Source organism: Rattus norvegicus, chromosome 4 (genome assembly GCF_021556685.1).
Source record: "Rattus norvegicus strain SHRSP/BbbUtx chromosome 4, alternate assembly SHRSP_T2T, whole genome shotgun sequence".
NCBI lineage: Eukaryota > Metazoa > Chordata > Mammalia > Rodentia > Muridae > Rattus > Rattus norvegicus.
This window is the reverse complement of record NC_141537.1, coordinates 7,167,390-7,184,618: the sequence shown is the minus strand read 5'-3', so window position 1 is coordinate 7,184,618 and position 17,229 is coordinate 7,167,390. Positions and strand designations below refer to the sequence as shown.

General features: G+C 42.8%; 1 long non-coding RNA gene across 4 annotated transcripts in view; it reads right to left on the bottom strand.

Annotated features, from left to right (window-relative positions):
- LOC102550082 (uncharacterized) overlaps window positions 1-17,229 on the bottom strand; it is a 316,819-nt gene that overhangs the window by 21,559 nt on the left and 278,031 nt on the right. For 2 of the 4 annotated variants that reach the window (XR_015685867.1, XR_015685869.1), the window contains exon 3: window positions 5,202-5,303. This is a non-coding gene — a long non-coding RNA (uncharacterized LOC102550082). Of the gene's footprint in view, window positions 1-5,201; window positions 5,304-7,278; window positions 7,901-17,229 lie in introns of those variants that run through there. The other 2 variants (XR_015685868.1, XR_015685870.1) reach the window with 1 other exon arrangement.

Below are 17,229 nucleotides of genomic sequence, written 5' to 3'. Positions count from 1 at the left end.
ACAGAGTCAGAAACAGCCCACACACACTAGTCATTAGGGAGCTTACATGAAGATTAAGTTGCACATCTGCTCTAAATGTAAGGAGCCTAGGTCCAGGGCATCCATGCTTTTCAGTTGGTGGTTCTGTCTCTGTGCCCCCATGGGCCCAGGTTAGTTGGCTTTGTAAGTCTTTTTGTGATGTTCTTGAACCCTTTCATTCTCTCTCTCTCTCTCTCTCTCTCTCTCTCTCTCTCTCTCTCTCTCTCTCTCTTTCTCTCTCTCCCCCTCCCTCTGATTTTCTGATACTTTATGCAACAGATTAATCTGAGTTAGTAAATATACAAAATTGTAGAAAGACTCCCTCATGTACTGTACAGAAGCATCACCTGTCAATAAAAAGCTAATGGCCCATTAGCTGAGGTAGGAAATAGGAGGTGGGAGTTCCAGTAGGAGAGGAACTCTGGGATATAGTCAGGTGTGGGAAGAGATTACCCTCTGAGGAGAGGTAACCAGCTATAGCAGAACTTAGACTAGTTTAAATAAGATGATCGAGTTACAAGCTATCAGGAACGAGCCAAAGCTTATGGCCAGGCATGTATTCATAAGTAATAAGTCTCATAATCATTATTTCTGAAACTGGGCCCATGGTTACACAAAATCTAACAAATGCCCAACATTTTTCTTCAATTTCGTTTTTCATAACCTGAGTCCATAATCTATCACACCAATTTTCCATCTTTGTCAATGGTTTCTCCAGATAAACTATTTTCTACATGGTGTGCCCACACATCCCAGCTCTTGATTTCTTTGAATAAAGTCTAATCCAAAAGCACAAGCTGTTTCCTTAGCAAGCATTGCTCTCAACAGACAGCTTTGTAATGGCATAGCACTATCACTATGAGCTTTCATGTTAAAGGACTGTCTGGGTGCTGAGCAAATATAATTCTCCCAGAAGACATCTGAACAAACCTTTTCTTTAAGACTCGATACCATAATGCTCTTGGCTATAATACTTTCACCAAGATCCTCACCCTTTATTGCTTTTTTTAATGGATATATTTCTTTATTTACATTTCAAATATTTCCTTTCCTGGTTTCCTGTCCATAGTACCCTATCCCCTTCCCCTCCCCCTCCCCCTTCCCCATAAGGGTGTTCCCTCACCTTCCCCCTGACATTCTCCTGCACTGGGGGTCCAACCTTGGCAGGACCAAGGGCTTCTCCTTCCACTGGTGACCAACAAGGTCATCCTCTGCTACATATGCAGTTGGAGCCATGGGTCAGTCCATGTATATATAGTCTTCGGGCAGTGGTTTAGCCCCTGGAAGCTAATTGGTTGGCATTGTTTGTCTTAGGGGTTGCAAGCCCCTTCAGTTCTTTCAATCCTTCCTCTAATTCCCCCAAAGGGGGTCCTGTTCTCAGTTCAGTGGTTTGCTGCTAGCATTCACCCCTGTATTTGACATGCTATGGATGTGTTGCTCAGGAGAGATCTATATCCGGTCCCTTTCAGCATGCACTTTTTAGTTTCATCAATCTTATCTAGTTTTGGTGAATATATATATATATATATATATATATATATATATATATATATATATATATATATATATATGGGCCACATGTGGGGCAGGCTCTGAATGGCTGTTCCTTCAGTCCCTGCTCTAAACTTTGCCTCCATATCCCCTCATATGGACATTTTTGTTCCCCCTTTTAAGAAGGAGTGGTAGCATCAGAATTTTGGTCATCCTTCTTTTTGAGCTTCCTGTGGTCTGTGGATTGCATCTTGGGTAATTCGAGCTTTTGGGCTAATACCCACTTATCAATGAGGGCATACCAAGTGTGTTTTTCTGTGACTGGGTTACCTCACTCAGGATGATATTTTCTAGTTCATTCCATTTGCCTATGAATTTCATGAAGTCATTGTTTTTGATAGCTGAATAGTACTCCATTGTGTGGATGTACCACATTTTTTGGATTCATTCCTCTGTTGAAGGGCATCTGGGTTCTTTCCAGCTTCTGGCTATTATAAATAAGGCTGCTATGAACATAGTGGAGCACATGTCTTTGTTATTTGTTAGAGCATCTTTTGGGTATATGCCCAAAAGAGGTATAGCTGGGTCCTCAGGTAGTGGAATGTCCAATTTTCTGAGGGACCTCCAGACTGATTTCCAGAGAGGTTGTACTAGTTTGCAGTCCCACCCTTTGGTTCTCTTAGTCCTATCCCTGACTCTTCCACAAGATTCCACAAGCTCTGCCTGATGTTTGGCTGTAGTCTCTGCATCTGTTTCCATCTGCTGCTTGATGAAACCATTCAGAATAGAGTTATGCTAGGCGCCTGTCTGCAAGCATAACAGTATCATTAATAGTGTCAGAGATTGGCTCTCCCCCATGGGATGGGTCTTAAGTTGGAGTAGTGATTGGTTGGCCATTCCCTCAGTCTCTGCTCTATCTTTATTCCTGCATATCTTGTAGGCAAGACAAATTTTGGGTCTAAGGTTTAGTGACTGGGTCAGTGTCCCCATTCTCCACTGGAAGTCCTGCCTGGCTACAGGAAGTGGTTGCTTCACTCTCCATATCCCCAGTTTCTAGGAGTCTCAACCTGAAGACTATAAACTTCCAGGAGCCTTCCCAGTTTTGGGTCTCTGGCTTGTCCTGGAGATACTCCTTCACCATTTTCATTCTCCCCCAGCTTTCTCCTGACCACCCCACTGTCCTGCTCTCCAAACTCCTGATTCCTGTCCCTGACCCACCCAGTTCCCACCCTCCCTTCACCTCCAATGTCTATTTTATTTCATATGACGGTCACTCTTTACTCAATCTACCATATAGGCTGTATCTTTAACACTGTCCTGGCTGAGTCTCAAGCCAGGACAAACAGCTGCCAGGAGTGTGACTTGGAACAAGGACACTGAAGGACTAGCAGAGCTTAGGCACAGACAGGTAGAACTTTTCTTCAATCATCTTAAAATATGAAAATTAATTCAATTTTGGAGCATCCCTAAGAGCACGGGTGGCAGCAATAAAGAAGCAAACCTTGTCAGTCAAGCAGGTTGTAGGACTCAGGAGAAAGAAAGGCCCAATCAAAGTTCTAACAGAGACACTGAAGTCATGAAGCTAGGTGTGGTGGGAATGGGGACAGGGAGGCTTCTGTGGGTGGCACTGTGTTTCCCTCAGATGCTAGGAAGGCAGAGGGGCAAAGGGAGGAATCAGAGGTGATCACAGTGGTGAGTCAGACGTAGTTTCTTACACATGTCCTCTCAGTCATAGGACAGGCCAAGGAGACACTGAAGGGAGTAGTGTGCTCACCTGCTCTCACCCAAAGCTGCCAGATGTCTCCAAGGAGAGTTAAGGACTTCAAATTGCTCCACTATAAAAATGGGTGCTTCCACAGACCATGCTGTATACGGGCATCTCACAAACAGCACCTGCTCTCTGGCCCCCTTTAAAGTTTTATTTATGTGCATGTGTGTATCTGTGTAGATATATGCATGGATGCAGCACCTGCAGAAGATGCATCATATTTCTTCAATTGGGTGGGTCCTAGGAACAGAACATGGGTACTTGGTCCTCTAGAAGAGCAGTGTATGCTCTTCACCACTGAGCCTTCTCTCCCACCATAGGGGCCACTGTTCTGTTCTGTTCTTTTTTTTCCCCCTTTAATGGATTTTTTAACATACCTTTCTAAAAAGTAATCCTCTTTTTTTCTTTTACTGAAAGAAATTTTCTGTGAAATGCTGTGTGGATACAAAACAAATTTTAAAAACTTAGGAATCTATTTAATGACAGCTTTATAATTTAAAATTCAGAATTGACTCTTTTTACACACCAATACCTTGTAGATGCTCTTGGTCCTACTTGATAGCTTCTGTGCACAAGATTATACACAGGATTACATGCTAAATTCCTAGGCTGAGGGGAAGGGCTAACAAATGTCACTCCAGGTCATCCCTGGCAGTACTTGCTTAGGGTCATGGGATATCTATAATCTATATAGTATATATTACAGGCAGACGGACAGACAACGCCTCCCTGTACTTCCCAGGTCTAACTCCAATCTTGCCTGCTGCAATTTAAGCCCCTGCAAGTAATGCTATGACAGAGTGCTGTGCTGTGTCCCAACAGGAATATAAGGTGACAAATGAAAGTCAGAACAAGACCTAAGGCTTAACATAGAGCTGTGCTGGCGTCAGCCTCGGGTCCTTAATGTCTCCAAAATCCAATAGTGAATTTGTAAATCAAATCAAAAAGCACATGCAGAGAGACCGAGTGGGAGAGGTAAGTGGGGTGAAACCAAAGAAGAGAGGCAGATTGCGTTTTGGTGCTGAATTTTAAAACAAGAAACTCTTGGAGTGAACTAATCACTTTTTGGCAGAACAGTTTCTCTCCTGCAAAAGTTCCTCTCCAGACTATCAAGTGTTGTTGGAAATAGTCTCGGCCTCATATTACCTTTATCCCGACCTTTGAGATTGTCCTGAGATCTGCTCAGCTCCCATTCACACTGAGAAAATGGGACCCATTAACCCAAATGCTTGCAAGGGCAGAGCTGCCCTCCTCCCCACCTGTGCTGACCCCTCTACCTTCCTGCCTACCTGCTCTAACTCACCCACCTTCCTGCCTACCTGCTCTAACTCACCCACCTTCCTGCCTACCTGCACAAACTCACCCACCTTCCTGCCTACCTGCTCTAACTCACCCACCTTCCTGCCTACCTGCTCCAACTCACCCACCTTCCTGCCTACCTGCTCCAACTCACCCACCTTCCTGCCTACCTGTTCCAACTCCTCCACTCATAGAAGTTTGAAGTTTATACACCAAATATCACGCCCAGCCTCTCATATCCCATTTGCTCACATCTGAGCAGAATTTCTTCACAAAACCTTTTTTTTTCTGAGTTTTTTCAAAAACTTCAGTAAACAGAGAAAGGTGCCTATGATTCCCAAAGCATGAGTTCCATCACTGCTCTTCTTCAGATCTGGGCAGCCTAAGGTATCATGGAGAGATTCGAGAAGAGGGAAGACTCCAGAAGCCAGGTGTGGTACAGTAGTGGACTCCATCATGACACATGTACATGTAAGCCTGACGTGTGTGTGCCTGTATATGGTACCACTGCACCTCAGAGCAAACAGGGATCCATAATGGAGAGTGCACAAACTGTAGAGAGGTTATTGCTTTGATTTTAGTCTGAGACTTCTAAATGAAAAAAGATAGAAGCTTATCTACTCACAGCAGGGCCAGGCCTAAAGAATGGATGAATTCCTTGGGAGTTGGGAGTTCTTTACAAGTCTCTTCAAGTTGTACTTCTGACCTGGATGTTGGCATCTGAAGCCTACAAAGCAAAGCAGAGAAGAAGTATTAAGTCCTGATAGCTGTAGATGCTATCTGCCTCTAGGAAGCAGAGGACAGTGCTGGTGCACCTGAGACACAACATTCCAGTGCCATTCACCTGCTCGAGGTTCTGTGCCTTACACTTCCAGCTCAGTGCAAACAGTGAGCCTCTTCTTCCACACAGTGTTATACTTTCCCTGTCTTTGCGATTAGCACCTTCTTCTGTGAGTACAGCCATGTTCATAAGCAGACCATGTTTCCAGCAGCATCACGTGCCATCATTTTCCCAGCAGCATCAAAGGATGCTCTGGGCCACAGGTCTTGATTTATGCCATGCTCCCCAGGCATCTCCAGCATCCGCATGAGGGCACAGCAGGAACCCAATGAGTATTTGTTGATTAATGGGACTTAAGCCATGAAAGACAGCCCTCTTTGGGGAGCTCTATTCATTAAGTGGGTCAATTAGCTTGTCTGTCCCCCTTGTGACTGATGGGATATTGTGAATTCCTCGTGTCTACAATCAGCAGATTTAGGCCCTCATCACTGCGAGTGGCTCTTTACTGTTCCAGCTACAAAAACAGCTGTAGAGTAGACTGCCATTCTGCAGGAGCTGGTGAGAACAGTGTTCTGATGAATTAAACATTCTGGTCAATGAGAAGATCACATATGCACAAGATGGTCCTTTGCATGAACCTATAGCCAAATGATATAATCACGTCTCTCAAAAGGAACCTCAAAGACCCATCTTGGCAGTGCTGTACCCCACAGGCAAGGCTCCCTTGATTTGGGGAATGCTATGAGAAACAGAGAATTTAAGAGTGGCTGGATTCTTTCCTGACTCCAGAAAATTCAGGACCTCTCTCTCTCTGAGACCTAGTATCACACACATGCCATGGCAGAACCAGTAACTGGTTTCATGTATCCTACAATATTTTCATTCTTAAAATAGGATAATTTAAACAGGATAATTGGGGGGAAAGGGTAAAATGAATGAGAAGATGTTTCACAAGTAAATTTATAGTGCATTTCAGTTCCCCACTCTCAATGCTCTGGCTTGCTTTGTAGGCCCCTCCCCTTTAAGGCCTCCCTTTTAAAGCCTCTACTTTAAGTCCTCTCCTTTAAGGCCTCCCATTTAAGCTTCCCCTTTAAAACCTCTCCTTAATTATCCCCCATGGGGCTTACAGACTCAAGTTGACAACATTTAAATTTTAGTATTTTATGCAGCTTTTATGTAACTAAATTTATTCATTCAAAACTTCTGTAATGAAAAAAAATTAGTTATAGTTTCCATTTATTCTTTTAGGAGATTTAAAACTTTTCACATATATGCTCAGAAAGATGTCTTCTACTAGTGAGGGCATTTTTAATGAACAGTCAGTATTGCAGTATACTGCAATTTAGCAGCTCCATAGCTCTAAGTCTACCCCACAGGCTCAGGGTCCTGGAGCCTATCAGATAGGCTCACCTAGCCCACATGAGAGCTCTCAATTACCATTCCTTAAGTGGTCTAGAACATAACTGGGCTTCTGTATTTCTAAAAGTTTGAGAGACCTTGACCAAAACTAAGCTGTAAGTGAGCTTCTTAACTGAATTGTATTATGAGATGTGCAAATTTTGAGCAAGTTGGGAGCAGGAGGCGTACATGTATATTTGGGGTACATTCTCCTGCGTCTTCTCAGCACTTTGAGGACCTACCCTCTGGTAGTACCATTTGTGAACCCCCTGTTTAACTTCCTACTTAGCAGGCTTCCCTGACCTGCATGCTCAACTCATTATTGGAAAGCTTTAAGAAAGACATATAGACAGTCTTTCTGTGTCTTCAGCAGTGGGCAGATGCTGCAGACAGCCTTGCACACAGAGGCCCGACCACAGACTCCTCACTGTTTACACTAGGCACAAAGGCTGGGGAGCCAGACAGCATCTTGGGATGATCTGGAAGGAGGGACACCAGAAGCTTCATATCACAACATCAAAGCTTGAGGAGATGAAAGGGCATCTCTATATTTGCATCATAAATACATTTTACATACTCTGATATTCCAAGAATCTTTCATTTTAGCAGGTGGAAAAACAATGGCAGAGGCACCTATATAAAGCACAGAGGCCGGCTTGTGGCTGGCGATTAAGTTTTACGTGGCTTTGATATAACCACTGCAATTAAGTACTCCGATGAGCAAGGACTTGTTGGGCTCTTTACAGGGTACAAGCTGTTTACTAATCCTGGGTTTATACGATAAATCCATCATCGTTGTGCAAGGCTGCAAATAGGTTTTTAAAGGGATAGTTTTTGTTCAGCACAACGAACTCCAAATCTTTTGCCTCTTTCTCTGAAGATCTTTTTTGCCAGTGAGAGGTGACTAGGTAGATTCCAGGATGTCTGGCTGAGCACTAGGGAATTCTCAGCCTGAAGATATAGGTTTGAGAGTGCACTGTCCAGCCGGTGGAGGGAGAACAGAAACAGGTACACTTGACAGCATCCACACAGTGAGCAGGCCCAAATACTTGAATGCTCTGAGACTGAGGTCACACAGGGAGCAGGTTCTTCATTCCAGATACCCCAGGGCTGGGTCAACACCAGTTACACACCTCGTTCTCATCCTGTTGGAAAGGACAAAGGTTTTAAGAAAGAGTGACAGAGGAATATATTGGGTTTTTTTTGGGGGGGGGTTGTTTTTTGTTTTTTGTTTTTTTTTGGTTTGGGTTTTTGTTGCTGTTGTTGCTGTTGTTGTTTTGGTTTGGTTTGGTTTGGGTTTTTTTTTTCTGTGCTAGGTCTTATGTAGCCTTAAAGGTTGGCCTTAAGCTCTCTAGGTAGTTAAAGATATCCTTGAAGTCCTGGTACTCTTGCCTTTACCTTATGAGAGCTAGAATTATGGGTGTGTACCAGCTATCCAGCTTATGTGGTGTCCTGTCACATTCAAGACTTAATAAATTGCTAAGCCTGCAACCAACTGAGCTCTTACATCTCCATCTTTTATATTAGTGATCTTTGAGTTTTATCTATCGATTTTTAAACCATCTTGCTCAGTTTTATTCAAATTGTTTGTGTGTGTGTGAGAATGTGTGCATGCATCAGGAAGCTAAGCAATAACCTTAGGAGCATCGTCAGGAGCATCCACCTTGCTGCTGCTAGCCTGTTTGTTGTAGCTTTCTTTCTGTGTGCTTCTCTGGTGGGGATGCACATGTAGAGGCCACATAATAACCTCAGTTACCTTTCCACAGACATCATCCACCTAGAGTTTAAGACAGGGTTTCTCAGTGGCTTGGAGCTCACCAAGTAGGCTAGGTGGGCTGCCAGTGACGCCCAGGTGTCCATGTGTTCCCATCTTCCCAGGGCTGGGACTGTAAGTATATGCTGTCATACACAGCTTTTACATAAGCATCCTGGGCTCAAGTTCAGGCCTTAGACTTGCATGACCAACAGTTTACCAAACATCTCCCCAGACACCATTTACCTTTCAAAAAGCTTTGCTCTGTTTTATTCAATTTCTGAATTACAAATACTTTATTTTAAATGAGTCATTGTACATTATGGCCGGTCTGTTAATACTATTACAATGAAATGGCTCCTCCTGTAAAAAAAAAAATCTTGTACTTTAACAACAGATTTTTTAAGGCATTCTTTAAAGATGATGAACCTAAGTATATTTCAGTAAATTCGTGGTCCAATGACACTGACAAGAGATACACTTCACATGAGTGTCACTGATGGGAATGAATGAAGAATGAACTACACATGGCTTCATCGGGTCCTCATCACTTCTGAGAAAATGTTGGGAGCACCAGCTGAGAATGGGTAGATCTGAGGCTGAGCAGGCCTCAGTTTTGAGGACTTACCATTATCCCTGAATGTTCTCTCAATCAACTATTCTGTGTCAATTGCTAGGAGATGGAGGCATATTAGACAGTCTGCTACTCCCAGAATCATCTCCACTCTGCCAGAAGGGTTGGGATAGATGCAACGGCTCACAACTAAGTATGAGCAGCCATCAGGGTTCTTTACATGTGGTTATTGCCAGCAGAGGAAGTGTGTGCTCCAGGCTGCAGGTGTGACTCAAGGCCGTAGGTCAAAGCACAGACCTCTCCAAGCTGGTCACTTTTTAGTCAATGTGTTGTGCTTCTGAGGGACATGTGGTTTTATGGTACCAAAGCAAAAATAATGGGACGTGCCTGGTGCCATTCAGGGTCACAGCCCTGAAGCCTGAATGTAGTCCAAACCAGTGGCCCTCATTTTAAATCCATGTAGAAATAGCTTCTCTTTGTCCTAGCCCCTGGCCTCTGCTTATACACAGGCCAAAGGGTGGGTATCTCTGTAGTTTCTCAGAAGTACCCAAAGGGTATCTAGGTTCCCTTCCACTTACAGAGACCATCTTGGTAACCTGCCAGCTGGCACCACATCTCTCTGCAGTGCCACCTTGGATGTGGTACAAGCTCCTCTACACAGTTTGATTAGGTATAATTGTTTTGTGGATATTGCTTTATGAGCCCTAACAGACTATCACCCATCCCCAGGTAATGGAAATGGTCCCCAGTGTTTTCTTGTGAAATCTTCATAATTCAGTTTTTACTTTAATGTCTGTCATCCAAGTCAAATTGGTAAGTGGTTAGGATAGTTTTACTGAGTTGCTTGGGTTTTCTGCTTGTTTTATATATGAATAGCACGTTATCCCAGCAACACATACCTACATTCACTCTCCTTGTTAAGTGGCTTAGGTGCCTTGGTTAATAGTCAGTGACCCATGCTAGCGTGGGCTCGTTACTTTAATCAAAGGCTCACCTCTTTACCTCTTAACACTTGAAGGCGGCAAACATAAACCCACTTCTTATACTACTGTCTATTTAGTCTTAACAACACCAATATCACAATCAGCTGATTATGACTGTGGCTTATAGAATACAGAGCTCCCATCAGAGACAGCTGCCAGCCATTCATGAATATGGTATGTGGCTTAATCCCTCTCTTGGCAGTGCCTTATAGTTTTCAGTGTAGATGTATTCCACATTTCTGATTACTTCTATTTCTAACTACCTCATGGTCTTTGAGGTTATTTCACATGAATTGATCTTATTTTTCATTTTGCTGTTGATTAATAAATTAAAATCCAGGGTTTTAAAAACTTTGAAACCTTATTAAATTGGATATTTTTTTCTAATAAGGCTTTCCCATTGCTTTGATTTCTTGTTCTTTTCAATAATCAAGGTCTCCTATATAAACAAGACAACTTTACTCTTGGCTTCTAGTCTGCGTGCCTCTTATTTTTTTCTCTTGTCTTTATGTACTAGTTGAATTCTCCAGTCCCAGGTTGGGTGGAAGAGATGAGAGAAACTTTGCCTCACTCCTAGGCTAAAGGATGGGCACTCATGAAGATTTGTCTAGTGCCTTTTTTTCATGACAAGGAAGTGCAAGCTCTTCTCTTCTCCATTCCTGATTCCCTAAGAACATCTATCTTGTGTGGCTTTGAATATCTGTCAAGCACATTCTCAGTGACCTAAACATGCAGCTTACTTAACTCAGTTCTTTTAGTAGATCATGCTGATTTTCTTTTTTTTAATTATATACTTTATTTATTTACATTTCAAATGTCATCCCTTTTCCCAGCTTCCCCTCTTCAAACCCCCATCCCATCATCCCTTACCCTGCTTCTGTGAGGGTGCTCCCCGACCCACCCACGTCCACCTCACTGTCCTCGCATTCCCCAACACTGGGGCACCAAGCCTTCACAGGACCGAGGACCTCTCCTCCCACTGATGAGACCCCTTCAGCTCCTTCAGTCCTTCCCCTAATTCCTCCTGTGATCAGTCCAATGGTTGGCTGCAAGAGTCCTCCTCTGTATTTGTCAGGCTCTGACTGAGCCTCTCAGGAGACAGCTATATCAGGCTCCTGTCAGCAAGCACTTCTTTGCATTATCAATAGTGTCTGGGTTTGGTGTCTGCATGTGGGATGGATCCCCAGGTGGATCAGTCTCTGGATGGCATTTCCTTCAGTCTCTGCTCCATTCTTTGTCCCTGTATTTCCTGTATCTCAGGTGTGTCAGCACTCCTGGGAGACTCTCTCTGGGCAGGATTTGGGTATGGAGAGTTTGGCATGGGGTCAACTCCAGGTCAGATGGAAACCAGAAGCTATCATGCTGATTTTCAAGCATGGAACCGACTTCATAGGAACCCACTTTGCCTACAGTGCCTTATCTTTTTCTATATGACTGAGTTCAGCAGCTGAGATTTTATTACAAATGTCAGTATCTATGCCCATCATTTTCTTGTTCCCCTGCCAGATCTTCACAACTTCACAACATTCATTGGGAACTTTTCCTTTCCCACATTTAGAGAATAATATTATATGAGCGCTACAATTTCTTCTCTGGAGATTACCTTTAAGAAAGTTACTTTGAGAGAAAGCTTTGTTAGGTATTTGGTGCTTAAATTTTATCCTGTATCATTTCTTTAGCAAGTGGAATTTTTGAGATTTGTTTCTATGTTCACTTGTCATGTACTAGTAAATTACCAATTACCAGCCTGCATTTCCATATTTCTTTTAATTTTGATGCTGGTCCAATCTAAAACAACCCCCTTCTAGCAGAACCATTAGTTTCTGTTTTCTGCATTTCCTGAGTTATTCTTGGGGAAAGGCTGAGATGGGCTGTGACTGTCCTCAGAAGGCCAGGCTGGGTGTTATTTGTCCTCTGCTGGTACTGTCTCCCATCTTCTACATCTCTACTGTGATCTCATCAGCCTTTCTGTGACTTCCTGTGCATCTACTCTGCTCATCTGTTTGAAATTTTTTAAAGTACAAGATAAGGTCCTTGTTTTAAGTCATCTAAAATTAGCATTTCAGAACTAAATATTTTCATCAAAACATGACTTCAGTCATAAAATTTTATGTCTATTTTCATGTTCACTCAGTTTAACTTGCTTTTTTTTCATTAAGAATCTGTCTTTGATATATGTGCCTTACAGAAGTTCATAAACATGAAAACTGATTGGGGCTTTTCCTGGATTCCTCAGTGGATCTGCTCAGAAGGACACTGATGGTCTCAGACTCGTGCAGGCTCGTAAGCAATGCACATTCCCATAACTGCCAGCTAAACCATTCAGATTTCGGAATTGAGGCTAATTTTTAACTTTACACTCATACATACATACGTATGTATGTATGTATGTATGTATGTATGTATATCAATTACAATTTAGATTCTATGTGTTTACTGATTTTTGTATGCTTTATATCAAGTATTGAGACTAAGATTTTTGAACACAGTGTAGTATATATCTGCCTATCTCCACCCTCCTCGTTGGCTTATGCAGTTGTTACTACGCTGACACAGATATTTAATTCTTACTTCTTACTGATGGGATGTTCTACCTTTCCCTTTGCCAGGATGCTTCATCAGGAAGTCTACTTTGTCTAGTATTTTGGTTGGCTTGTTGTTGTTGTCCTGATTTCATGCTCATTTGGTATTTGTTTTGCTTTGATTTTGATGCCACAATTAAATCCAGAGCTTCCCACATGCCAGGACATACTCTACCACCAGCCACACCCCAGCCTGACTGCTTGATCAGCTATGTGTAGACATGTGCAGCCAATTCTAATTGGTGTGCTAATCCTTTAAGGTGTGTTTCATCTAGTCATTAGTAAGGCAGAGTTCAGGTGCTACTTTCCTTTTATTTGTTTCTTATTTCTCAGTCCCTCCCATCTTTTCTTTTTGGGATCTGCAAAGACTTTGGGTGTATTCCTGTACTAAATTTTTAGATATACAGTTTTAAAATTTGGTGGCTTCTCTAAGGATTAAGATATATACCTACAATATGTTATGGTGCCTTTTCAATATTGTATCACTTCATATAAACTACAGTTCACTTTTTTATTCTTCTCTCATACATTAAATTTTGACTAGTTTTTCCTCCATCTACTCCTCCCAGTTCCCCAACAGTCTCTCCCAGATCCACAGCCCACTTCTAAAGTATGGTTCTGTCCAGCCTTCCATGTACAACTGCTTTCGTGAGTGCTGAATTCACAGATGTGAACTGACTCCTCTAAGACTGCTCCTCATAGTTTCCGCTGATGCTCTCAGCTGCTTCTTTCCTTAGAAGGATGTGTGTTTTCTTGTTTCTCTAACAACCAATTGTTTGCTACTGCTGTTAATAAGCACAAATCACTATGAATGCACCACTGTGGGGCTCCTGGACTCTTACATCTCTGAAAGACTCTTAGCAGGCAGTTGACTTAGGACCCGACCCCAATATTCTGGAGTGAGCACCAACTTCTAGATGAGGTCTTCCACCCCATCTCCCAGCTCTCAAACCAAGATGTGGTGCAGGGGTCAGGCAATGATTTGAGGAGATTTTGCATGTAGAATTTGGCTCCTCTTCTAGTCAGATCTCTTTTCAGGTGATCTACCAACTCCAAACTCCCCTATTGGTTTCTCCTGTGTTATGTCATGACTGTATAATGTTCTGAGACAGTTTCACAAAGTTTAGTGCCTGTGTCTAGGGGGATGTCTACTGGTTTCTGCTTGTTGGAAGGCTCTCTGGGACCCTGAAAGCATGCTCCTAGGATTTTTCTAAACGTTTCGATAGTCCCGGGTGGAGGTTGCTCAGCTACCCTGCTGTTATCGCCATAAACCTGAACATCTGCTTCTGATGGAGTGTCCTCCTGTTTCCAACAAAGGTAGAAACTGCATGTGTCTGATAGTGATCAAAGCTAGCATCAGATACCTCTCTCTTTGTTTTTCCCATTAGAAATTCTCACAACAATCAGAGATGATATTAGGTCAGACTTACTTCATGCATCTCAACTGAAGGGCAATGACTTGAAAAGCATCATCAGAGAATCCACCCCAGCTAATCATATTGCTCCTCAGAAAGATACACTTCCCATGAAACAGTAACATGGACACAGTCACCACTTGTGTTGGTTAGCTTTAACTAGCAACTTGAGACAACCTAGAATTAACTGCAAAGAGAGTCTTAATAAAGGATGTCTTACAAATAATAGGAATGTCTTAACTGTTAGTAGTGAAGGAAGATCCAGACCATTGTGGGTAGTACCATTCCATAGGCAGGACGTCCTGGACATTATAGGAAGAGAATGCCGGCTGAGAATAAGCTAGCAAGCAAAGATGTGTTTATTTTCTCTTTGCCCTTTACTATGGATATGATGTGACTAGTTGCTTGAGTTTCCATTGACTTCCCCAGAATGATAGACTGTAACTTGGAATTGTAAGCCAAATAAATCTTTTCTCCTCTAAGTTGACTTTTTGGTTAGAACATTTTATTAAAGCAACAGAAGTGAAACTAAACATCTCTTGTAGACATATTTTTTGTGTACGCAGTCAATTCTTACATGTATAGTCAACCTTCTGTAGCATTGTCACCTCCTACAGCCACACATCTCCTGTGGACACAGTCACTTCCTGTGTCATGTCCTTGTATATAGTCGCCCCCTGTCATGGCAGCATTATGAACCATCGTGTTGACATCACATTCCCTCTAAAACTAATTTGTGGAGAACTATTGCTAAGGAACCAGGAGTTTTCGAGCAGTAGCTCTGGTATAAAACCCTCTCTCAGGTCCTCCCTTGCCGGATGAACACCAGATGCTTTTTCATACTCTTGTGTTTCCAAGTTGTAATCTTAGTTTTATAGGAACCTGGCATGGAAAAGGAAAAGAAACCTTTTCCACCCGTTACAAACCAACCTGCCCTGGGAAGAAGAGGCCCAGGCTGTGCCTAGCCTCAAGACTCTTCCCATTTTCCTATCTGTATAGGACAATAGTAAAATGATTAATATTGTTCTCTGGCAGTCAAAAAGGAAGCTAAATATTGTTCTATGTCTGAGGAAACTAAGTCAATGTCACTTAATAAAAGTAAAGACAAAATAAAAATACAGATTTATATTTAAAATTAGGAGAATAAACAACAAGCCCTCACTCACACCCCATTTACAAGACTAAGTGCAAAGAAATAGATTTTCCATCACTGCTAGTATTCATGAAAACAGTCACATTCATTCTGGAGAATATCTTGGCATTACTCTGTGCTGTTTAGTCTAGACATGCCCCACTACAGAACTACTATAGAGTAATTAACTACAGTTACATTTGACAGGAAAGTAAACTGTGGTGGCACAAAGCATCACAAGTTTACTTCATTTCCTCACACAATACTGGGCAAGAAACAACAGAGTAACAACCACATGGCCTCATTAATATGAAGTTCAATCAGACCTACTTTAATTGAAGGATGCATACATAGGTGTTAAAACAGGGGAAACCCAAAGAATCAGTGATCTCAAATATCAACCAAGGGGGAGGGGTTAGCAGGAGTGGAACACATGCCCTTATTCATAACAATTTAACTGTACATGTATATTTAAGCACTTTTCGATGTGTGTGATAGATTTTACAACATCTGTAAAGATGCAATAAGACTGAAGAGATTCAAAGACCATAGAGGCCTCAAACAAATTTATTCCCTTCGTTCTTTTAGAAAAATTTAAAGCATACCATTCATTACCATCACCTGCCTCTAAGCAGCACGCCAGCAACTCTCCTGTTGATTACTGAGTCCACCACTGTTCCTGTCATCTGTACCTCCGTATGTCACTGGCTGCCTTGCAAAGCCAGTGAGGGCAGTCAGAGGAAGTGTGTTTTGAGTGCTGAGGGTTCCTCCCTAACCCCAGGACTTGTTAAGTCAAAGCTGACTCGATAAAGCCAATCCAGTTCTCAAGAGAAATGTCATACCACCTTCTCCTCCTCTTGAGGAGGGACTGACCCTTAGGGCAGGGTCATGAGGTTCTCCATTGATGCAGCTTCCTACCATCTCTAGGTTCAGCTCCTTAATTTCCAGGCTTAGTCTCTCTGGTCTCACTCTGCTCCCAACCCTCATTTCCAGGAACAGCTCTGTGCATTGTGGGTGATTCTCTGCACCTGTCATCTACCACAGCTTTCCTCTTTGGTCCTGAGCAGCATTATTGGTTATCAGTGAGCTCCCACCCTTCAGACACACCTTCCCTTGCTCTGTACTGCACTCAGGTGGTGTACGGGTGTGCTCTGGGATAGCTTAGCCTAGTATGAATACTCTAGCTTCATGTAACTCCATAGCTCTTATCATCAGACCCAAACACTGTCCCTATTTTCTTCTAAGAAATCAAAAGATCCCTGAAACATGCTGGACCATACTGGGGCCCCTTTCCATTTGTCTGGTCACTCTCTCTCATTCATGGGTGACTGACAGCCCAGTTCTTTCCAGTCCTTCACTCTTTCTTATCTACAGTAGCACCTGAGAGCAGGAGGTCTTAACAGTAGCACTTAATGATATTCTGGACCAGATTTTGGTGTGAGTATTACTCTAGGACATTTAGCAGTAGCCCTCATTTCCCACACATGAGGTAGCAATGGCCGAGCTGTGATTATGGAAAATTTCTTCACACAATACTGGCTGCTGCCTCCTATTCACAACTGCCCCACCCAGAGGTTTGACGACAAGCTCCTCTCTGCATCCTCACATGCAGCCTCTCTCAGCATCCTCACATGCTAGCTTCCTCCACCGGAATATGCCCGAAGCACTGTTTTCTATAGACTCCCAGCTGAGCCCTTACACAGTGCTGGTGCCTTATTGGCACCAGAATGGAAGTAGGATTGATTCCTGGCTTCTCAGATTGGTGTCACTATAGTAGGAATCCCAGTAATACTCCAAAGGAACAGGAAGTGCAAGTGAGCAGATAACGGAAAATACTCTCAGAGCTGAAAGGAGAGTCAGGCCAAGTTTGAACACTGCAAACAATGTACTGTCCACTCCACTCTACTCCACTGGCACATCGACTCATGAAGGAATGGGATGTCAGTGTTAAGGATCAAAGATCACATGACACATGTACCACTTTCTACCTGTATGACTCTCTGGCTCCTACCAGAATCCATTCCATGTGGTAAGG